The sequence below is a fragment of the Olea europaea genome, chromosome 7 (genome assembly GCF_002742605.1).
Source record: "Olea europaea var. sylvestris chromosome 7, O_europaea_v1, whole genome shotgun sequence".
NCBI lineage: Eukaryota > Viridiplantae > Streptophyta > Magnoliopsida > Lamiales > Oleaceae > Olea > Olea europaea.
In genome coordinates this window covers 6,041,490-6,068,155 of record NC_036243.1, presented here as the reverse complement: position 1 = coordinate 6,068,155, position 26,666 = coordinate 6,041,490, and positions in this window count along the sequence as shown.

Genomic DNA, 26,666 nt, shown 5'->3' with positions numbered 1-26,666 from the left:
TTTATATCATATACACTATAAACATAAAAGATTTAGGCTTTAATTTACAAAACCATTTCATAATACTTTAACACATATTTAACTCCATTATCTATTCTTTCTTCCAAATCTTTTAAGTTAGGCCACTAATTACAAATCCAAATCTAACAATATTGAATAACAATGAGTTTTCTTACCTCTTGGAATAGAATGTAAGAAAGGATGAATCTTGTACTTGAGTCCATATATCATCTTGTTCAATAACATCTTTTTCCTCTTTTTTTTTTTTTCCCTCCCTTCTTCTCTTTTCTTCTTCTTTTCTTCCCTTCTTTCTGCCATTTTTTTTTTTTTGCTGTTTCTGCCCCAATTTGTTCCTCGGATTTCTTGTCTGTATGTATGTAATATGAAAATGAAGAAATGGCACGCAAATTGCTACTTGTAATCCACCACTAAACCCTTTTGCTATCAAGTCCTCCAAACTTCATATGATATCTTGTTAAGTCATCTAACTTTTAATAATTAATAAGTATTTCCCCAAATTTAAATTTTATCCATCTTAAACCTTCAAATGTTGTCAATTTGTAAAATAAACCCCCTAAAATAATTTAGTCCATTCAAATCCCACTAAAATGATTTACTTCATTTAAGTCCTTATTTGACTTTGACCAGTCAAACATTTGACTTTGAATAAATAATATTGAACTTTGACTAGTATGAAATGGGGTGTAACATTTGTGGAGAATGTGTAGTGCCCAGAATTCTAGCAACCCGATGCGCTGCCAAATATGAATTTATTAACTTCGTCAAAAATAAATTTTAATATAATGACATAGTCAATAAAATTTGAACTAGGACTAATTAAAAAATTATAATGTTACTCCAAACTAATAAAATTCAACAAATAAGACACGTCGTAACGATAATCCATTGGTTCGGCACATTCACTCATCCACCTCTATCCAATGTGCTAATTTTTACCTGAAATTTGTAAATAGAGAGGGATTTATGCTGAAATTTTAAAAAGTGAAACAAAAGTTAAAGAATGGGTTTTGTGGCAAACATATGTGCATGATGTTGGTATTTATAGATTAAATTAAGGTATTTTGATTAGGATTAGAATTGTATCATAACCAATTAGTTATTATCCTAGATTATGTAGATAATGACTAATTAATTAGTTCAGTTGCGTTAAATATCAAATACATACAATACTCGTATGACTTGTCTAAACATAAATGGTTATCCCAAATTGATTAATAATTAAATTTTAACTAAACTACAGACTTAAATGGTGATAAGCAAAATTAATTTAAGATAAATATAATATATTTATATCATTGATTTCCAAAACATTCTAGTCAAATTAAATAATCTTAATTGAATTTGTGATAAATAATATCAACATCCTAGTCAAATTGTATAAGTATAACCTTAATTGGATTTGTAATGATTAATATTAGTAATCATGGTTATAGCTGTTTCACTTTTCCAAAAACTGTATTGACCGAAAATTATGAAGGAAATGAATATGCATACTATTTCATTTACAATTTAGTTATTTCCTCTTTGATCCCTTGACTACTAAGGAAAAATCATATAATGCAAATTAACTATTAGGCATAGCAAATGGAGCTGCATATAGATTTATTAGACATGACATTTCTATTAATTGACAAGTAAATTATATGCAACACAACTAGAAAATTTGGGGTTCTAAAATGTGCGGTTAAAAAAAGAAAAGTTATAAATTTACGTGTAAAATATTTTATTGTGCGAATGTATTAAAAATGAATATGTAAAAAAATAAAAAAGAGTTTTGAAAGTAAGCCGTCGAACAGGGGCTAAGTTTTCAAAACATATAACCTCTGGTTTTGATACCTTTGTAACTAATGCTTTAGATGAAAGTCATATTAAATTCCATGTCATTCTTAATATCAGTGTGCTGGAAAACTGTTCATACTCAATAAAGCACAATGGAAAGGAATTTTAAAAATATCCATCTTTAGTTAAATATTTAGAAGAAGCAATGCAAATATGAAGTGGACATTAAAAAGCAAATATTGAAATTAATCCAACCCAGTTTAAGTTACTACCATAAATCCAAAACAAATATTTAGCCAATGTTAACATATGATAAAAAGGGGAATATTTTATATAATACATAGAAGATATTAATAAAGAAAATACAGGATTCAAGATACAACCCTTTTTGTTGGATTTTCGAAGATGTTAAAGGCTTGAACTTGATTTTTCCAAAATCTCTCTACATCCGTGAATATACTTTCCTTGTGCTTTATGATTTGCTCCAAAAATACCAAGAAAATGAAAAGGAAAAGAAAAGAAAGATGAAAGAAAGAAAAACAAAAGAAAAGGAAGGAAAAGAAAGAGAGGAAAAATTGAAGAAGAAAGGAGACAGAATAAGGCTGCCGGTTTTTAACGTTAAAAATCTAGAGAATTTGCATCTAAGTCCCTAGATTTTGAACAAACAATAAAAATGATCCCAAGTTTTTTACGTGCCCATCTCTAAGCCAAAATGAATCATTTCATTCCAATTTTCTTTTTCTTTTTCTTTTGCACACAAGTCCTCTAGTAATTTGCACTAAATGACCCTTAGCTCTAATCTTGTGCAAGTTGGTCATCAAATTTTGACTTTTTTTTAATTACTCCCTCCATAAATTGCATCCAAGGTCCTTCGACTTTCTACACTTTTGCATTTTGGTCTCAACTTCACAATTTTTGTATGCCTTTCGTCCCATTTTACTCCATTTTGCCTTGTTCTCTTTTCATTTGAGGTTTATGACTTAGAGTCGATATCCGCTTTTTTCATCAATAATAAGAATATTTAGGAATTAAATAAGTGTGCAAAAACACAATTACCTGCCTTCCCATTTTGATGACCAAACATGCCCTCAAGAGTTTGGAATATGTTATGGAAGCTACTCTGACTTTCAAGCATTTTATTGTAACATGTTTGACATTGAAGTCAAAATAAAATAGCTAGCCATCTTGTCTATAGTCTTCCACTCAATATATTGTCTATAGTCTTCCACTCAATATATTCAACCTTTTGGACTTTTTATATGGTCTTTGTAGGTCTATCAAGACATCCTTGAAGCACAAAATTAAGTTTTTCTGCATTGAGCATAAATATCAAATTACGTTTTCAATCCACATAATTTTTTTTAGAATTAGTTGGTTTTGTTTTAGAATAACGGAAAAATTAGTCAAGTGATATTTCACATAAAAATAATCATATGTTGCATATTAAAATTGAGTAGCAAATAACAATTTAACATATGATGCATAAATGCACATGTAGTCCATCTAACTACAATAATGTAACATTACTTGATCGCTGTGATTCAGCAGACCCCTCTATAGGAAATGTCACTGTGTTTACTGATCAAGTTGAAACCGTCTTACGAGATAAATCATATCTGATAACAATTTCTATATTAGTCTAGTATCATTTTATTTGGTCACCAAGATCATAAATAAGAGCCTCTATAGAAGGTTTGCTGATGATCTCGATTTAAATGTATAGCATTTGTCTCAATCTCTAAAGACATGAAAATAATTTCACCATCTATAGTATGATGTCAAATTATGTTTTATTTAGACAGTCTTATCATAGGAAAATTCAACTAAACAATTCAAACTACGTGGTCCTCTTATAGGGAGTTCGTTACATTATCGACACGAGGCAAGTGCATTAATTTGCTTATGGATTGATCAAATGAGACCTTAGACTTTTATTTAAATAAATGCCCATTTCACTCAATAATTTAAATTAATGAATTTTAATCATAAATAATTACCACATGTTCACATTAATCAAATTAATATATAGTTTAATTATTACAAAATTTCCTTCAAGATAAATTTAATCTAAATTAAATTAATCAAGAATTTTTTAAATAATTATCAGCTATTCAAATAAATAAAATTAACATAAAATTTGATTATTAAAAAATTTCCTTCCAGATAAATTTACTCTAAATTAAATAATCAAGAAAAATATAAATAATTATCAACTATTCACATTAATCAAATTAATATGCAATTTAATTATTATGAATTTTTTATCCAAAAAAATTTAATCTAAATTAAATTAATAAAAGAAAAATCAGTGTACAATGATATGCATCCTGTTTATCATATCATGATATCTAGAGCGATAATATTATAAACAATAATTTAAAGTATTCATAAAGTGATAAATTGACAATTATTTATGGCCCAAAATTCGACTCAAAAATTAAATTAAAAACTAATTGGACCTAAGCTCAATACTTAATTTGAATTTTCAACCTAAGAATTTTCAAGGATCCAAAATAGTAATCCACCACCATACCTTTAAAAATTAATTAATTTTGTAGTTGACTTATCTTGATTTGACCCAGTCCATACAAAACTAAACCTATATCAAAGTCGACCAATCTATTGTACCAAATGTAAGTAAGACGCTCATCAACTAGCAGCTGCCCAAGGCAGCTACTTTAATAGTCGACAGTTGCCTACTTGGGAAGTTCGCTGTTGCCCATTGCATCTAGCAATAGTGGCTGTCGCAAAGCTACCTGCTATAAAAATTAATTTTTTTAAAACCGTCGAAAATTTTCTTTCTCGTCATGTCTACTAGGTCTTCAATCTTCAATCAGTTTACAAGAATCAATAATTATAAGAATTACATAATTCATATGTCCTGTTGACTCAAAATATTGTACCTATTTGAAATGAAAATTAAATCAAGATGATGGTGTTAAAATCCATCTATATTGTTACATATTCACAATAACGAATTGCATCAAGAACTGACCACAAATAATAGGATAGGATCATTGTTTGAATAAACCAATTATTCAATCAACATATAACAAATTATTTGTAGATATCGCTTGACTAGAATATGCCATCAAGATTCAAAAATAACAAATACGTAAAAAATTTAAATTACTTTGATATTAGTTGTTGAAATACAGAAGCGAAATTACCTAGAAATAAAAAAAAACTTTAATTTAATAAACAATATCGTCTAGATGTTCACATGTATGTTATATCAAGAATAAAGAGTTCGAATCTTTACCCAAATCCTGTTGTTAATTCTTGAGTAAATTCCATATACGTTTCTAGTTGAATTAGTATTCAAACCACTACTGTTATCGGCTACATCTTCTGAAAGTGCGAATTCTTGCAATTGAAGATATAATTATTTTATCTTTTTAATATTTTATGGTAATTTAGTAGTTAAACATGTTATTGGGCCACCGAAATTCATTAAATTGACTGAATAAGGATATGATTTTTTACACACACATGCACATATACGTGGGTATGTGTGGATACATATATACACTTATGTATAAATGTATATAATTTCATGGTCCTTTAGAGCCCCTTTATGCATAACTTTAATTGAGCAAGAATCACTTTGTTATTTTGCCATTTGATTCTTTTGTTAAATTAATTTTATCACCTGGATAACTGAGAATTGGTAATTTTATTTCCTCAAATAAATAGTTAAATGAATGAGGTTCATATGGATGTGTGTTAAATTCTAAATTATAAGAAAACTCTTGTTGATTTGCATTAAAAAAGAATAAAAAATTCTTCTTTTCCTATCTAAAACTATGGGGATTTAATTGTTTTCTGATTTTATGCAATGATTTTTCATTGGCATCAACTTTCTATTAGTATGAACTTGGGAATCAACAAACTAGCAATCCTTTATAATTTAGAAAGGAAACTGACGCATTATTCTTCATTCAATGTATAATATTAGCTACATATTCTAGATTTTATTTGGATTTAAATCACTTACTAGTTTATATGTTTTTATCAACATATTGATTTGTTTGTAACCAAATTTTAGTTTGATTCACATTGAAATTTAAAGAGTCATTTAAATCTTAAGCCCCCTCTCTCTAGGATATAGATAAATAAATAAATAAATGGAAGTGACTTAGGGTTTTGGCATGCTGACTTCGTGGGTGACTTGGAATATCTTCACTTGTCATTCGAGAAATATATTGTTAGAACTCAAGGTAAGTAAATTGCCTATTGTCTTCATATGTATATTACTTCGTTAAATGTGTTATCTAAATTGGTATTATATGAAATTAATATTTTATCATTATGTTTTGTATCATAAATATTTTGAATGATAATTCATATATATCAATTCATTCATAAACATCATGGAATTTCATGAAATAAAGAGTTTTTAAATGTCAGTGTGAGAAGGAATGTTTTTAGAAAGATATGTATTTCAAAAGTTTTTATTTCGAGGTGTATGTCTATGTTATGAAGGTGTGAGTGAGAAATGAGGCATAGGGAACCAACATACCCGACTAATATTCATTCTTAACACTAATCACTTTTCGATACTACCGAAATATCTGATCGAGTTCCAAATAACATGGTCCACTATTGCATTCTGATTGACTAGGTGATGCATCAAGTGAGCTCACGATATCAATATTAAGGTTTTTAAAGAATGAATGAAAATAAGATACATACTGAGATACTTTTTTATTAAAGTAATTTACACGCATATCATATGCATGTGGTTTGCTTACTTAGCATTGGTTCATTCTATGTTGTTCTTCTCCATTTTCAAATGATAAAGGTAAAATGATTTGAGACGACTTCTACTAGTGAGATTGATTCAGTATTATCACACTTAAAAATATTGACTTCATTTTGTAAATAAATTTACATTTACTTTAAATAGCTTATATTTTTATTAAGTACAAATTCTTTCCATAAGTGTGCTTCATATAAACGTCACAGTCCCAAACTTTAATATGATATAAGTTGGGCTTCCTGCCTTTCATTAACTCGTATTGAATTTTGTCAACCGACTTAGATAAGACACGATATTGAAAGGTTTGCATGTCTTATAATTGATCACACCATATCTAATAGCATGGGATTCCTCTGTTTAGATACATCATTATGTTGTTTATGTAATGTAGTCCATTATGAGAAAATCCTAATCTCCTTTAGATAATTTAACAATTCTCATTGAAGATATTCTACACATCGATCAAATCTTAGTGTGAAAATGTCTTTACCTATTTGCTTATCTACATCTAGCTTAAATTTCTTGAACTTTTCAAGTGCTTCATACTTGAATTATTAAGTATACATAATTATATTTAGAATGGTCATTAGTAAAAGTGATGAAGTAAGAGAAACAATCTCTCGCGATGATTGACATCGATCTATATACATCAATATGTATTAGGCCCAATAACTGAATATTTCTTTGTCCTTTTCCAGAAAAAGGAAATTTGATCACCTTGCACAATAGGTATAATTCAATTTGTCAAATGATTCTATTACAGCTCGTATCTAAAGCTCTATGTGAGGCACTACATGTAGATATATGGCATTCAACAATGTCAAAATAAAGAAAGGGAACAAAGCTGCTCTTTGGCCAAAGCATCCTTCCTTGTCGTCGAACCTCTTCCCATCCAAAGCCTCTCTCCAAGCCAAAGCGGTTGCTGCCTTTAAAGTGAATGTGTAGAGTATTTGTAAAATTATTGATGCAACATTTACATTAGTAAGTATCAGCAGATGGTGTAGGGCGGCTAACCCCTTATTAATGTAACTAATGTATGGCAAAGAGTAATGTGAAGTTCTGGTTAATAGGTTGAGGCAACGTTGTTCTAATCCAACGGTAACCAAGTCGACCTCAATACTATAATTGGAACCTTTTGTAGTAATTTAAGGGACGGAAAAAAATACTTGCAAACTTTATACACACAAAATCACAAGTCTTTTGCTTTACATGCTTGAGTTTGGTAATCTCTTAAGTATTTCTGATGGAGTTGTCTGCAATTGATCATTTTATTTGTGATCATACTCGATCACATCATTGGTGCCTGAACATTTTATCTAATAACTTATTTGTAATCATACAGTAAAATTGAAAAAAAAAAAAAACCTTATGTAATAGATGTCATGAGCATAATACCAATTTTGGAACAATAATAAGATTAAGCAAATACAAGATAAGATAGGAGTGAGTTCGCCCTATGGGAAGCTATGAAGTTTTAAAAGAGTTTTTGACCACTGGGTTGATTAATATGAGATGGAGGAGATCCGACGTCTAATTATACCTTCAGTGCTGCTCCCCTTAGCAAAAGAGTTTCTTCTTCTTACAATTTCATCGGGGATCTAAGAGTTTTAGAAAGGAGTGAGTAAGTTCTTCGATGGTCAAGAGATGAGTGAGTTTTGAGAAGAAGCAAGTTAGGGTTTTCTCTGGTGGAGTTCAATGCAAAAGGTAATACCCCGAAAATTTTATAGAATAAAATTTATTTGTTTTATATGCTACATATTTATATTTTGAAAGTTGAGGAACTAAAGTGAAATAATTAAATTTTAATTTTAATTGAGCCTAATAATTAGATTTTGATAGAGCAAATATAAGTATATCAATATTGGACTCTTTTTGTAGCGTATAATCAATTATAACTATTCGACTCAAGGATAAGTTAAACTCAAGATAATGAAGTTTAAAGAAATTGTCACTTATTAATTTTTTAATTAAATAGAAGTTGGAGGGGCAGCCACGTGTTTGTATCTAGGATGAATATAGAAACCTTTTTTTTTTTTTACTTGATTAGTTTTGTATTTGAATTAAAAAGCACTTTCATTGTCATCCATTGGGATTAGAATTATAAGTTTCATTAGGAAACCCATTCTATACAGTTGCATTCACTATATCCAAGTCTCCTTGTTGCAATGCAATTCAATCGATATAGTAGGTTATAAGTCCTACAAATACTCCCATATATCAAGAGAATTTTTCACCATGAAGATATTATACATACATGGCCAAAGAAACCTAAAAGCTAGAGAGAGAATCCTACAATATTACCATATAATATATTTTATTCATACAAGATAGAGAGAGGAAAAGAAAACGATTTTCATGTGCATTATTTTACAATCCATTACAACTTTTCAAATCTATAAAGGTAAGATACTTTTGTGCAAGTGGTTTATTTGCTTATGCTTTTATGTATTCAATTAAATATGCATAAATTATCAGTGGACATTCGGGTTATATAGAAAGTGATATGAAATCCTACGAAAATTTAAGAGGACTTGAGATGGATGTGTCACTCGGTTGCTGATACGCTCCATAAGAGAAGAGTGGTATGAAGTATATAATTTATTGTTATATAATTGTGCATGAAAACTAAACGTATTTTACTGGGTATTTTTAAATACTCACTCTTACAATAATTTTAACAAGTTAAATCAGATTGATTGGAACTGTGACGGGATGATGATGCGGACTACTAAGAAGATTTGAAGAAATAAAAATATTAAATTTTTTTATCTCCCAGTTTGTTAGTTAGTTTTTGTTCAAAGACACGTTTATTAATTAGTTAACTGATTATTTTTGAAATTTTTTAAAATTTGAATTCCACGTTTTAATTGATATTTATGGTTGAAAATAACTGAATTACTTTTATATATGTTGGTTTCACATTTAATGTGAAGAAAATTGAATTTTTGGCAGCACTCCAATGTTTATAAAAATTTGGGGTGTTACAGCTTGATATCAGAGCACATGTCTACAAATATGTAGACATCTTTAAGAAAAAAATCACATGAACAAATACAATACTTACTATTCACTATTCATGTGAACAATGCACTTGCATATATTTTTAAATTTTTTTTTATAGATTTTTCTTTTTTAATGGTTGGATATTAAATGATTGTTTTATGTATTGAAACAATAGTTTTAAGTTGATTTCATCGCCATTTTACATATTTATTTTTAAAAAAATTTATTTAATAAAATTCCCATTTTAGAAAATCTCTAAACAAATAAAATTAAAGTATTTTGATAAGAATGAAGAGTTTAAGGATAACTGTTTTTTAAAATTTTGATCATGTAATAATTGTATATGGAAACTGTACGTATCTTAATGGGTATTTTTAAATACTCACTCTTACAATAATTTTATAGGTTAAATTGGGTTGATTGAAATGGCGGTAGGATGGTGATGTGGACTGCAAAGAGGATTTGAAGAAATAAAAATATTAATTTTTTTTATCTCCCAGATTATCAATTAGTTTTTGTTCAAAGACACGTTTATTTATTGGTTAACTAAGATTCAATTTGAGGCTGAGAATACAAAGAGAAATAGAGAGTGATATAGCTGTCTTAAGAGAAATAGAAAGTGAGATAGTTGTGTAAGAGTAGAAGCAACTCAGCTAGCAGGTTTTCAATGGTTGGAGGAAAAAAAACTGTTGCCTTGCAACCCTATGAATAGTGCCAAAATTAGGTCACTCTTTTAATGTATAGGGCAAAATATTTGAAAATAATTTAAATTATGATAATAAATATTATAACTCTACAAAATAATTAAAGAAGTGTAGAAATAGATAATTTATGATTTTAATTAATGAACAAGAAGTGTTATGGTTTATGAGTTCATCATAGCTATCCCTCTAATTTCAATTACCAAATTTCGACAATACTCAATTATGTGTATCATGTCGAGTTCTTCTAATCAAAATTGATTTACATCTTTCGAATTTAAATCAATCTTATTCAAATAAGTTAAGTCGCTATATCTTTATTAAATCATGGTAAGTCTTAACTAAGAGTATACAATCACAAAAATATTCAATTAATGACTGCAAACTTAGTAAAGATGTATCTTTTATCCAAATTTTAATTTTTACTATGAGGCCTAAAATAATAAACTCACCTCTCGACTCCTTAATGCTTACAAATCAATGAAACAATGCCAAATTGATTTAAAGCAATAATAATAAAAGTAAAAACAATACCCAAATATTAACTTAAAATCAAAGCTTCATAAATAAAATTAAGGTTCAAAACTACATTATAATATTTCATCCCAACTATTGACTTAGTTGCACATTATATGAAAAGAGAAACATGTGGAGCATTTGAATTACTTCACCTTGTTTAAAAGACAACGAGGAAAAGATGATCTTCTTGTACTTAGAACAAAATTTTGAAATCCTAGCTTTGTATTTCTTTTTTCTTTTTTTTTTCTTTTCTCTCTTGTATATTCTTTCTATTTTACTTGTAACTCTCTATTAGGGATGTCAATTTGGCTCATTGGCTCAAATGACATGTGGCTCGGCCCAAAAAAAGTTCGAGCCAACTTAGATTGCAGCTTGTTGGAACCAAGCCTTATATTGTGTCACACTAACACGGGTGCCTGTGTATAGAGCCTTTGAAAAGGCAGGTTTAGAGGTAGTTGCTCTAAAAAAAGTAATTAACATTTTAGGAAAAATGAAGTGCCGGTTTGACTCAGCTTGACTCGAAAAGGCCCAAGCCTAGCACCATTTTTCGACCGAGCTTTGGCTTGGCTTGACTAGGGCCAAAAAAAAGCTTGATCCATTTTTACTCGAGCCGTGAGCTTCGACTCATTTACATCCTCACTATCTTTATTGTGTCCTCTTCATTTCGATCTAGGATAGATCTGTCTATAGTGGTAGGGCCATCTCAAAAGCCATGCCTCAAAAAGACCTAAAATAATCCCTGATAAAATAAAAAGAATTCTAGCTTTTCAATATTGGAAAACTACGACACAACCATGTCCAACGAGGAGCTTGGACTCCAATCGAACTGACTGCGGTTGCTTTTCATGATCGGATCATGGAATCCACTGATCATTTCTAACATCCATAATAGCCAAAAATTGTCCTCCTCAAGTTTTGAAGCTGTACAAATCAATCCTCAAACTTCTGATAAGTTTACTAAAAATTATAGAGTCATATCCCACATTAAAATTACAATTCTGCTATGCTAATAATGAAGAATTGACACCCTCCCTGACAAATCCCTCAAAATAAGGGAAGGGAAGCATGAATTTTTTGGTCTTTTTTCATTCACAAGGTTCCCACTCCATGTGAGTATCTGTCAACAAAGGTGGCAATATCTTTCTGACAAAGGAGCTTAATCTTAATCTTCTTCAAGCATCATGAGAAGACAACTAAATCTACATTAACTCAATAACAACATTGTTTGCCTCTTACAGTTTGCTTTCTAATTCCTCCTTTCATACATAAAAAGAAGTAACATTATCAAACTACTATACATAGACAGATTCTTCTAAAACAAGCTTAAATTTGTAAAACCAATCATTCTCTAAAATGAGGTTCAAACAAACCCTAAATATAAATGCTTTCGGTCTACATTAATGTAATAAATAGGCATTATAGTTAGCCTGATTTGGTGACCTTTAATTGTAAAAAACTATGTTTTGAATAGTGTTTTATTTAAGAAAGTGTGATTAAAAAGTAGGGAAAAATTTTGGATTTATGTGTAAAAATTTTATTGTATGAATTTGTAGTTAAAAATGAGTGTGAGAAATAAATTAAATGGGTGGCATAATTTTATTTTCAATAGATTATGTCTATAGTTCAAATTTCATCTGTAATGTTAACTTTAATGCTCTTAGTTAAGTACAAAAGTGGTGCACAATTTGCTAATTTTGTTTGGTTGCCATTTATTTACAAAGCTGTACAAAGGAATTGATTACTAATTGCAATGAAATACACAATATATTTATTGTTAAAATTAAATTAAATTCAATTTTAACCCCTGTTTGATCGCCATAATTTTTTTTTTTGAAAAATGAGTTTTAAATAATGATTTTTTGGATAATGTGTGGTTAAAACATTGGAAAAAATTTTGAGTTTACGTGTAAAATATTTATATTATATAATTGTGTGGTTAAAAATGAGTATGAAAAATTAAATAGTTTTATTTTAAAGGAAGATAAACAGAATCTAAATTTATAGTGAGCAATAGAAGACGTTTTTCAAAATTTAGTAGCAGAAATTTGACTATATCAAAGTTTAGCTGCCAAAATTCGACCACCCGAAAGTGTAATGAGCAATTGAAGACATTTTTTTAAAGTTTAGTGGCTAAAATTCAACTATATCAAAATTTAACAGTGTGATGGTGCGTGGCATGTGCTTCTCGTCAGTCACGTTATAAATAGAATACATTTTTTAAGCCTATGTTTGAGCTTTGTTCTTTAAAATTTCATTTTTCTCGTAATTATATTTTCCCTCTAAAATAATTTTACATATTAATTTTAAGATGTTACCTTACATTTTAACCACTCATTTTCTAAAAATCATTATTAAGAAATCAAATCTTCCAATAAAATGAGTTTCAAACAAACTCTAAATATAAATGATTTCGACATACATTAATGTAATAAATGGACATTATAATTAGCCCGGTTTGGAGGCCTTTAATTGTAAATAACTATGTTTTGAATAATATTTTTTGGACAAAGCGTGATTAAAAAACTGAAAAAACTTTTAAGTTTATGTGTAAAATATTTCATTGTATGAATTTATAGTAAAAAATAAATCTGAAAAATAAATTAAAGTAAACTAAAGGCCTCCAGAGAGGGGGCATTATTTTATTTTCAATAAGTTACATCTGTAATTCAAATTTCAATTGTAAAGTTAGCATTAATGCTCTTAGTTAAGTACAAAAGTGATGCACAATTTGCCAATTTTGTTCGGTCACCATTATTTTCAAAATATACTTTTCCCTCTTATTTTCAACTACACCCTTTTTAATAAAGTAATAATGATCCATAACCTATAGCATCATTAGTAGAGCTAGCGGCAGATTCGTTAGCACTTGCACCTTCATTATGGATTAACTAGCACGAGTAGTGACTTCAGTAGCATATATAGGGTTTCTTTCTTCACTTTTTTCCAATCAAGATGGGTGGGTTGGTTCATTTCGTTCTTCCTTTGCAATTCTATATCTTTGGTCTTGATCATGTCGAAAAGGTAGTTGTATAGGATCGACTATGAAAGGGTGATTCCCCTTTCCATTGAAGAGCAAGTTACCTTACCCATCACTCTACCCTATTATTGATAGGGAGTTTACTGATGCTAAGGTAGCTTGCTTACTAGGCTACCCACTTGAGAAGCTAGTAGCCAGAATGAAGCGACGAAGAAGCAACGTCGTCGTTAACCTCGGAAAATGGACCTTCCACACAGCCAACGAATAGCAAATCCACTTGTATTCCTCGCTGCTCACGTCACAAACTTGTCATAAGTATATGGCCATTCCGAGTGAGGATGGTAGTGACCCCATACACTCCGATGTTCAAGACAATTAACGGTAAACAAAACCACGAGTTCCGGTAACAACAACCCCGAGACCTTGTTATCACAAATGGGGAGGAGTAAATATAAACATGAATTGTGAAGTTATATTACTTCGCAAAGGATTGGCTCTTTGGTATTTATAGAAAGAAAGTTGGAATGAGTATTGTTAGTTGTGGAACACGTGGATCCATCTATTGGTTCAAGGCGTCTTCCATCATTCCAAAAGATCTTTTGGACAGATCCTTGTACAAAAGATTTATATCTTGGGTCATAGCGCCAACTCGGACCTGTACGTACTACCTCGTACCAATATAGAATAATTACTGTTTCGGTTGTACCAGCTCGGACCTACATGTACCGCGTCAGCACCAATTCGAAATGATTACCGCTTCGAAAAATGCATTTCAATGTTTCTTGACATTACGCACTTCAGCGCGTTGCAGTGTGGCTGTGTTTCACTGAGGAGGCATAGCAATTGTCTACTAAGCAAAGCTTCTCCCTTTTTACTTGTGAGCTCGGAAATTTTCAATCATACATTCTACATTAAAATATTATTCTACAAAGCATTTTGCAAAAAAAAGTAGCTCAAACAGGTTCTTAGCCCCTATTTGGTATATATTATTTTTAAAATACATTTTTCTCTCTTATTTTAACCACATATTCTTTGATAAATTAATATTTCATGAAAACTTAAATTTCTTTTTCAACTACAAATTTTCATTAGACCACTACTTGACAAAAAATGGAGTTCGAATAGGCTTTTAGCCCCCCATTTGGCCCCCATTAATTTTGATTATAATGGGGGAATAGTGTTTTTTAAGAAAAATGGATGGTTGTAAAAAAATGAAAAATTTTCGATTTATGTGTAATATTATTTTAGTGAAAATTGTGTGGTTAAAAATAGGAGAAAGAAAAAAAATAATTTAATTTGATAAAATTTAATGAGGGACAAACTGGGGCTTAATATGTATCAAAGTGTCTATCCTGAAGCATTGGAAAAATCCTAAGGATTTGCTCGACTTCCCCAAATTTTAAGAAGTTATTGAAATGTCAATCTATCATGTCCAATGGTAATATCAATCATTAATTTGAAATGACATGCAAAATCATTCATTTCAATTTCCACTTTTATTTATGTAAGTTTCATTAATGTCCTTCGAAATTTTCAATAATTACATTCACATCCTTATTTTTTAAAAGATATATAAACTTCTCCTGTTAGTATAAAGTTGTCATTTAATTATTTTCTTCTACCCTAAATATGAAATATATATTTTTAATAATAATTATGTTAATGCAATTATTCTTCAAATTTAAAAATTTACTATTTCTTAGAAACAAATAAGGTTAAACCAAATTTTAACATGTCAAGAAATGAAAGAAGAAATAACTTTGATTATATATTTTAGGATTGTTGAATTAGGGTATCACTGGTATGCAAGGACGATTCGAAATTACTTTTGTACAGTTTTAATTTATTAGTATATTAACAAACTCTCCTATTAATTATTAAGAATAATGCTTGCATGACAATTCTGCTATGTGGAGATGAATATGTACATTAATGAAAAAAGTTGAGGTAAAATCATGGTGTAGAACATGTCACATGGGAGAGTGTAACTCATAATATAATCTATAGTGCACCTATAGCAGCTTTGCCATTTATATGATTTTAAGAAAAAATGTAATTTGAATAGTGAATTTTTTAATGAATGCATAGTTAAATGATAAGAAAATTTTGGATTTGCGTATAATATTATTTTATGGAAGAATGTGGTTGAAAATGAGTTTTGAAAAATTCAGTTTTAGAAATAAAGGAGTCTAAACATGGGCTTATTTTGTCATACATTTATATAAATATGGGATAAGAGCATTATTTAACGAATTGTGGGGGGCAACTACAAAGAATAATATATGTGACTTTACAAAGAATAATATATTTGACTCTACCAAGAATCTAAGGAAAATTGATTGGAGTAAGTAATTAAGAGAATACTAACAAGATAATAAAGGTTATAATCGTTGGGTTGTGCGTTCATATAGTATATTTTGCTATGATAAAATAATAATTTATAATAAATAAATTGTGATTTTATTTATTTATTGCATTTATTTATATTAAACATGCGAATTAAAGTGCCTATAATCACTTGTGATAATATTAGTTGGGTACTTTGTATTGAGATGTACAAGGTAACGCAAACTTATATTTTAATCATAAATGATTTGTTCACAATCAATGTATAAGGGTTGGAACATTGTACAGAAAGTTTACAGTGTTGACTGATTGACTATTTAAGTTTGTGATTTGTCCTTATCACAAAAATAGTTAAGGTGACACTAGTACATTCGGAGTGTATTGAACTGACCACGTGTCGAATTTAATTCTATAGCATGACCGTGCACAGAATTAAATTTCACTTGACTACTGTGTATTTCATATAAATCCCCTGACAATGTTATGTATACTTTTTCAATTTTAATGATTTTTGATTCATCAATAGGTGAGAATCAATTTGATTGATCAAATATCTTGATGAGTTTGAAACTTAAGAATGAGCAAAGTAGAGAACATGAATTCATCTCGAGAACCGTCACCTGAAAAATGGGTAGTATTTTCTATTAAACAATCAAAATCTGAGTTAAGTGTTTAATGACGGCTAAACTTCGACATCTGTGATTAGTTCACATGACCATTGAAGAAAATGATACTTGAGTTAGTGAAAATTATTAGAAGGGAAAAATGGTCATTTATCCTCATACATAATTATTGGACTTTCGACAGGGATAAAATACATATACGGTAAGTCAAAGGAAAGTATTACAAATTTATTGGCTTTGTGATCTTATATATTCCAGGAGTTTAGTGTTTTGCCTATATATAGATTTGGCGATCTAGGATTGACTAGACAAGATCTAATTATTGAAGTTTGGATACTATATGTCCGATCAAGTCCCTATTGTAGCACTATAAAGAATTGAAACTTAATTAAGGTAATTATAATAGTTTTGGGCTTAATTGTAATTATAATAAAGTTTTATACTTAGTCGTAATTACTATGAAAGTTGTAGACTTAATTATAACTGTAATTGAAGTTTTAGGGCTATATATGTAATTAAATGTAAACTAATTGAATTTGGATTTTAATTAAAGCTCTTACTTGGATTTTAATTATAACTCTTATTTGAATGTAGAATTATTATTGTACAAGGATTATAGCTATTCTCTATCTCTATAAATAGAGATTAGATGGAAGTTAGACATTCTATGAGATTGTACGACAATCATAATACATAATTTCATAGTGTTCAAATTTAGAGAGAAAAAAATAATTCTTTTCTCATCTTATTCAATTGTCCAATTCAAGAATTATTTTCTTGATTCAGTTTATTCAATTGTCCAATTCAAGAATTATTTTCTGAATATATTTGTGCTGGAAAAGATTTCTTTACTCATCCACCAGAGAATATTTTTTTGTCCTTCAACATTCTTCGATTAGATTATTTTATAATGATTTTAGTACAATCATTCTCGAAATAACTGAAAGGTAATGAACCCATGAGCCCAAGATAAGAAATCAGTGGCCAAAGAATAAATGTGTTCCAAAAGAATGATATCTTTAACATAGGTGAGATAGTAAACAAAGAAGTAGCGAGTGCTCCCCTTTTTTCACTTTTGAACTTTGAAAATTCATGTAAGCTCGCTCTTGTTTTGTAATTATTGTATCTCTGATCACCTTTCTTGTTGCCGTCTTCTCTTATTTGTGACTAATAACTGATTTTCAGATCTTCTTTCGGTAGCCATTTTAATAGCTATAACAAACATCGAAATATTCCTTTTCAAGGAAATTTCCATATCTTGGTCAGTGGCCATTTTTTTTCATTTTTAGTAACCAACCTCTATATTTTGGCTGAAAAAACCACTCAAAAAATTATCCCTTCTGGTGGCCTTTTGGATGTTGTGAGAATATAATGTATCATCCTAATAGATGATATGAATCTGTTGACCTCAAAATCTGACGGATCGAGTGGCCAATAGTATGTGGCATCATCTATACGCCGGTACGTATCATTAGGATGAGAAGGCTATCGATCAAAAAAAATGTATGGCGATCATTTGTACTATGCTGGCCAAATCAACGATTGGATAAAAGAAAGTGAGTGCAGGAGAGTGGTGATGAGGATTTGCCAACGTTAGAGCACATTACCTTGAGAGAAATGGATTCACACACACATACAATTCAAGTGAGGCTAATGGATCGAGCTTGAACCCAAGACTATGTTACTTGTTTGGATTAACCCAATCTAATTAACACAATTCATGCTAAATCAATCAATGTGGAACACCCTTTATCATGTACATATAACGTAATTTATGGATATACCCCCTGTTTGGCTCCCATAAAATTAAAATTCATTTTCTCTCTCTTCTTAACAATTACACATTCTTCAATATAATAATGTTACACATATACCTAAAAAAATTTCCTTGATTTTCACGCACACATTCTTCAAAAATTACTATTCTCCTCATTAAAATTTGGAATAATGGAGCCCAAATAGGGGCATAGTATTATACATGCACAAATTATCCAAACCACAAAGTTGATGTACCAAAAATAGGTTCCACATTCTTGGTTTTAATGTTTGTGTCCTTGCCTTTGGGATCTAACAAGTGATAAATGAAGGATAATAAGAAATTATTGCATTTAAATCGTGTTGTCGTTCATATATGTCAAGCCTTTAATAAAATTTGGGGAAAATAATCGAACCCTCACATACAAGAAACTTATTGAAGACTATATTAAGCTGGTGTTTGATAAAAATAAATTTATTTTTCTACGATATATTATTTCAATAAAATAATTTTATGAGGAAGGTGGACCCAAAAATCATAGTTAGTTGGATAGCATATCTTAGTCTTACATGGACACCAACTACAATCTCATAATCATGAAACTTTTTTTTTTTTCAAGGATTTCTTTTTATTTTCTTATTATTTTTTTTTAAAAAATTATTAAGTAAATTGAAAATAATTAAAAAAAGAATCCCTTATTTGGTGATCATTATCCAGCTAAAACAATATTTTAAATAGCAAATTTGTGGAGAATATGTGTAATGCCCTAATGTCTAGCAACCCGATACGTTAGCAAATATGAATTGCTTAACGTCCTCAAAAAATAAATTTTAATATAATGATATATCGAATAAAAATTGAACTTAATAAAAGATAAATTTAATTTAATAAAGTATGTGGAACATTTTGGAATCATATCTTTCATCAAACTATTAATGAAAACTAGTTCTAACATGCAATAAAATCAAGACTATTTAAAAAATTATAATGTTACTCCAAACCAATAAAATTCAACAAATAAGGTACATCGTGACGATAATCAGTTGGTCCAGTACATTCACTCATCCACCTTCGTCCAATGTGCTAATTGTTACTTGAAATTTGTAAATAGAGAGGAATTTCTGCTGAAATTTTAAGGAATGAAACAGAATTAAAGAATGGGTTTTGTGGCAAACATATGTGCATGGCATTGGTAATTATAGATAAACTTAGGATAGTTTGATTAGAATTAGGTTTTGTATCATAACCAATTAGTTGTTATCCTAGATTATGTAGATAATGACTGATTAATAAGCATAGCAAATTGACTTGCATAAAGATAGACTAGACATGACATTCCTATATCTACCCATCAATTGCCAATTAGGAGTCCAAGTCCAATTGAGACCCATTTAATTCCAATGCCCATTTAATGGTATCTTTCTCTCCAAGGACTCATCTTTCCAAAATTGTAATTTCGCATAATTGTTCCGTGTGATTATTGAATCTAGTCGCATAAATTCTTTGATATTATATTATTGTTTAATCATATAATTATTTTTCCTCATGATTAACTATGTTCTTAAAGTAGAATTCATCTTGGATACCTATTAATTTCATTACGATGAGTTTATAAATTTATTAAGCTCGAATTTAATTATATGACATATAATATATTTATTTTCTTATGAGCTTATGACTAGTTTTACTTTGAATTCAACCTGGACCTCATGTTGAAATATTCCCTCTCCTTAATGAGTATATTTGTGTATAAACGTTGGACAACATAATTCTACTTTAGTTAGTAGAACTAAATTTAAGTTAATAATATAAATTACGGGCCTTATTAATTTATTTGCATTAATAAATAAATAAAATAAAATTAATAGAACACGGTCTGGACTGAAGTGATGTTTAAGATATTGTTGAAATTTCTAAATAAATGGTAATGAACTAGGGCATTTTTTTGGTACGGTAACTTTAGGGGCAGCTAGGGATATCTCCAATTGTCATTCTAAAATCTAACTTTCACGGATTTCAAGTAAGTAAACTTCCAATTGTCTGTGAAGATATATTACTTTGTTGTATGTAGTTATATGTTATCTAGATTGGTATTTATGTGAAATTAATATGCAATCATTATGTTTTATGTCTAAATGTTTTTAATGATTATTCATCATACCAATAAGAGTTTTTTAATGTCAAGGTGAGAATGAATATCTTCTTTTAAAAGGATATGTATCCTGAATAATATTTTTGTTACGGGTTGTATGTCAATGCAGTGACATGGCTCATTGTATTTTGATTAGCTAGACTATATACGAAGTGAGCTCACATTCTCAATGTTAGGGTTTTTAAAGAAATGAAAGAAAAAGGGAATATATGTTGAGAAATGTTTGGTTTTATTTTATTTTAAAGTAAATCATATGCATATTATAAGCATTCATCATATGCATGATGTTTATTTACTGAGCGTTCATTCCATGTTATTCATCTTCATTTGTTAGATGATGAGAGTTAGGTAATGCGATGTCACGACTTGAGGCAAGATGGGCTAATTATATTCTAAATTAATCATTTGTACTTCTGATAAATCTCATTGTTGTAAATAAATCATTTCAGACGATGTATGTTATCTCACAAAATTGTTTAAAATTTTATTATTTCTCAAGTTATGATGGCAATGAAGTTCATTGGTGTTAAATAAATTTTATCTATTTTTTGCATTTATGTTGATATTGCTATATTGATTACAGCATATCAATCCCCTTTTTCCAAAATAAAAATTCAAGGATTGAGATGAAGCTACCTTGCTGTTTTTTCTGAATAAAGATAGACTTTTCTGCCTTGATTTCTTAGAAATGAAGGAAGGAATCGGTAAAACCCCCAAATCTAGATACCTAGATTTGGAAGTATTACCATTTCATTTTCTCTTAAAATCATAAATGTAGAGAAATGATAAAATTTTTCCTTGATATAATGAACATCGTTGACTTCATCTATAAACATAACTTGTAGAAAACTTTTGCACTTAAATTTCAAAAAAAAAAAAACATAAAATTAAATGGCCCTCAAAAAGGAAGTGCACAGTAAATGGCCCTCAAGATGAGTGTTACATGTTGATACACTTGGCCGACCCGCTGGGGCCTATGGTCCATCCATGCTGAACCACGTGGCATTTCAGGCGAGGCCTCTAAGCCAATGAAGATTGAACAACACCAACAAACAGCTCCTATGACGTGGCCCAGATTTTGTATGCCGAAGTGCAGTAGCCGAAGTGGTGCATAAAGCCGAGGCCCTTCATATCGAGGCCCATTATATCGAAGCCGAAGTGCAAGACAACTAGTATCACTTCTCTCCAGAGATCTGATCTTACACAAGAATCCTCTTTGAATGATTGATGGGACACCCATCATAGAATGCAAGTGTTTTGTCTTGTCAATGTAGCGATAGCTTTGCCAATCAATAAATGTATAGCAGGCTAGGTAGTAAAACTTGATACCTACAATTTGACATGTAAACTAACAAGATGAGGCCACGTGTACTTCCAATCGAGGGCCACGATCTAACTTGTAACACTATAAATACTCCCCCATATACCCCATACAAAGGCTAATGTAAGAACCAATATTCTCTCTTTTACTCTCTCTCACTCTCTTTCAAAGATAATTCAAGATTACATACACATTCTACAAACTGCAATCCGAAATTATTATGCGATCATTATACAAATCTCATCAAATTCCGAAAATTGTTGTCCCGCGCCTTTGAGCCGTTCCCACGTCCTCAATCTGCCCGTTCCAGACTGTCCATGTGTCTTAGTGTGTTGGACTAGGCTTGCATGTGCGTATGTGAGTTCGGTATCTGTTGGCAACATATTTTGGGATCAACAGATTGGCACCATCTGTGAAAAATCATACTATAACCACGAGTAATCGTGTGGTGAAAGCTAACTGAAATAAACATTCAAGCATCCTCCTTGAAAAAGGATTTGTTCTTGAAAAACAGCAAGAGGAAGCCCTATAAGTTGAAATCTAGAAGAAAAAATGAGCTCAGATGAGGATACACCCCCAGGAGGGTAAGAGAAAATGCAGGGGCAGCCCCCAGCAGCTCATCGTAGGCCCCACCACCATTACCGGAGAGGTGGTACAAGAATGGCCGCCCAAATCTCTAGAGAAATGGCTGCCATGGTCACAAACATAAGGGACATTGTGAGCCAAAATATGGCTATGAGGGAGCTCATGGCCCAAATGTAGGGCTAGGGGGTTTCTCTATGCCTCCTACACGCTCCAAGAACAATCCAAAGCCAAAGGGTTGCTATACCGGAGTACAACTAGGGTGATATTCCCATGGAAAGGGAAGTGGAAGTTGACATTTCTTCCAACTATGCTTCAGGCCGACCTACTAAGCTCCCATATAACCAAGATAACTTTCCAACTGCATAAGAGCCAAAATAAATACCCAGGAGGTCAAGCAGCATTTTTGACATAATCAACCCAGCCGAGCCGAGGAGTAGGTAGCAATAACAGCCTCTTGAGCCTCAAGCGAGGCCACAGCCCCTACCTCCAATGACTCAGCAGTCGGAGGAAATGCATGAAATGCCCCTGTGTTGCTCCGCTAAGAAAGAGCGTCAAAGGAGGGAGGAAGAGGTTAGGAACCAAGTCGGTACATCACATCCACCACCTAGGTATGAGGCTGACGAAAATAATGACTCTACTGAACAGCAGAGGTCCTGTGACTTGGATGATGACAATAAAAATCTACCATTTTCGAGGGACTTAAGCAGTGCCCAGGTACCAAGCCATTATGTTATGCCTAAAATACCAAAATATGGTGGAAGAGGTGACCCCGAGAAACACTTGAATGCTTATAAGACCTACATGAGCTTGAGAGGAGCCACTTCGGCAATGAAGTGTAGGGCCTTCCACTTAACACTTAGTGGGGCCGCTAAAATTTGGTATAGCAGGCTACCACCTAGGAGCATAAGGAGTTGGCAAGAATTCAAAACCACCTTTCTGAAAACGTTTGCTGTGAGTAAGTAAGGAAGGAGATGCCCCTATAGCTTTTTACCATACTTTATTGATGAAATAACATATTGCGTGCAAGTCACTAATCATGAGGCCTTATCAGCATTAAGGATAGGTCTCAATATGAACACCCTATTTTGGAGGAATGTGCAAAATCAGGATCCCACTACCTATGAAGCCTTGCTTGAAATGATGAGGTGGGAAATAATCAATGAAGAATTGATTGAACGCAAAAATAGGGCCAGAAGAGGGCTCCCAGCTCCACAAAGGCAACGTGCTAGAGGGCTTACCTCCCAGCTAATGGACTACCAGATGAACCAGGCTGGTAATGAAAGCTTAGAGCAAGCACTTGCCACCACTATTTTGAATGTAGTGCCAACCTTGACATATGAAGATATCAATCTTATGACTGACAATTAGTAAGCTGGGAATTCACAACAGGCCCCCCCGCAGAGGTAGAGGTTGAGGGCGCAGTTCGGAGCTTAGGAATAGGTCAAACCAGAACACCCTGAATATTGTACGTACCATCGCTTGTACGGCTATGATATTGGTGATTGTCGAGAGTATGCGTACCACACCCGACGGGAGCACCCCCAGGTTAGGAGAAATGAATTGCCCCAAGGGAACGGTCCCCACCTAGGTATGACGAGCAACCTAAGTGTGAAAAGGCCGCTCCCCACCGGTGGGATGCTTCTCCTTGCAGAAGGGAGTATGATGCGAAAAGGCCCAGAGAAGGGTGCATGCATCGTCGAGGCCCCCATTCACAAGGTAGATACCATATTTGGAGGTCCCTACATAGGCGATGAACACGAGATGCAAAAAGGAACAATGCCCGAGAGGCCAAACACCTCCCGTTGACTAGCTACATTGTGGGTAGCAGTTTTTGAAGAAATCAAGCACTACCCATCATCTTCACCCAAGAAGACTTTGAGGGAGTTTATTACCCCCACTACGATGCGTTTGTGGTAAGGGTTGTAGTGTCTCGGAATGGGCTCAAATGAATGCTAGTCGACAGTGATAGTTCCATTAACATCCTTTTTGGGTCTACCTTTGACAAGATGATCTTGGACCACGAGTTGACGCCCACCACCACTCCTTGTATGGATTTATCGGAGATAGCATCACTCCAAGGGGAAAGACCACACTCGCGGTAGAGATGGGAGAATCACCCCAAACAACAATGAACTTCATGAAATTCCTCATTGTTAACAGCCGATCAGCCTACCACAGAGTATTATGTAGACCATTCCTAAAGGAATTAGGAGCTGTCACCTCAATCCACCACCTATGCATGAAGTTCCCAACTGAGAATGGGATAGCAACAATGAAAGGAGACTAAAGAGGATCTAGGAAGTGCTACCTGAGATCCACCAGGAAGGTTGAGCCCTGGGACGTACACGTTATCATAACTGACATGGACATGACCGACGTCGCCAGGCAAGGCTCCTGAACGAGAAGACGTTGAAATAATCGATGCACTTCCCGAGCAGGAATAATTACTCATGCTTTACTAGATTGACCCCCGCATGACTGAGCATGTACCTCAGACAACCCCGGTTGAGGAGTTCGAGAACTTCTCGGTGGACCCCCCAACCCCACTAAGATGTTGAAATTGGGCAAGGGTTTATCCAATGACTTGAAAGAGAAACTAAAGGACTTCCTATGTAGGAACCTCGATGTCTTTGCTTGGAGACATGAAGACATGGTAGGCATAGACCCAAAGGTCAGTTGTCACCACTTGAAAATCGATCTTAAGGTTGTCCTGTATAGACAAAAGAGAAAAGTCGTCAACCCAGAAAGGTATGAGGCCCTGAAGGAGGAATTGCAAAAGCTAATCCAGAATGGCTTCATCAGAGAGGCCATCTACCCGAAGTGGGTCTCCAACGCAGTGCTTGTTAAGAAGCGCAATGGCAAATGGAGGGTATATATTGATTTTACGAATCTTAACAAGGCATGCCCTGATTAGTGTCTAAAAGTGCTTCAAAGATATATCATTTACAAGACATTTTACATTCACTTTGTTTGAAAACACTAATGTTAGTCTCTAATTTCAATTCTCTTGCCGTAAATTCAATTTTCATAAATACATGGTTAAAAATGCAAATAATTGAAATACGTATTTACATACATGTCGGCATGAGTATTATACATTTGAAAGAGTATCTATTTGATATATTTCACATGTATTTCCAATTTATTACAAGTGGAGCAAGTGGAGGAAAATAATGTTGAAAAGTCAAAAATAGTGACTGCCTCAAGCAAGAAGCAGCTATCAGTAAAATAATCATAACTTGGGATACAGACATTGGATCGAGGTGATTAAAGTTGGGTTGGAAATATAAGGCACGTTTCTACAAATTTCATGTTTTGGAAGAAGTCAAATTCGTATCACAAGGTAGCCAGAATTACCGTGCAAAGTCCAGCTTGTTACCTGCCGGATACAGCTTTACCTGTGAAGCAGCACTTATTGTTTTTGTCATATCTGGAGTTACATAGATCCAATGAACCTGATATTTGAACCAATGGAAATCTAACTCCAGTGGAAATAATTTATCTGTTGATCATAAGTCCAAATTCGCTGCACAATATATCTGAAAATTGGCATCAAGTTGTATGTTCCAGCTGTCTTGAAGCTGGACAGAAACAAGTTGCATTGCCTACTTGAATTTTGGATGTTCCTTTGCCTATAAAAGGGGACCTTGGCCACAATTTTGAAGAATCAAATTCTCTCCATCATATTCTAGTTTCCTTCATTTTCTTTGTAACATTTCACTATGTATTTCTAAACATTTAGCTAGAGCTAGGGGTGAAACTTTGATGAATGTTTAGTATTGTCTTTGATCTTTCATTTTGTTCTTCAATGTTCATCTTCTTACTTGGTTGAAGTTTGTGTTCTACAAATGGTTTTGGTTTGTTAAAGACTTTGATTTATTGTTGACAATTTTGGCACAATAAATGCTTAGATAATCTCTACATACCAACAACTTATTTTGACATATTCTCTCAAACAATTATCAAGATCTATCTTTCAATATATTTGTGGTTAATGTTTTATCTTCCATATGAGATCACTCCTTAGTTGATTTTCATATGAGTTAAATTAAAGATCAAGTGCAATTTCTACTCATTTATCTGAAGTGAATCCCCAATGCTCTAGTGTTCATCTCAATCGT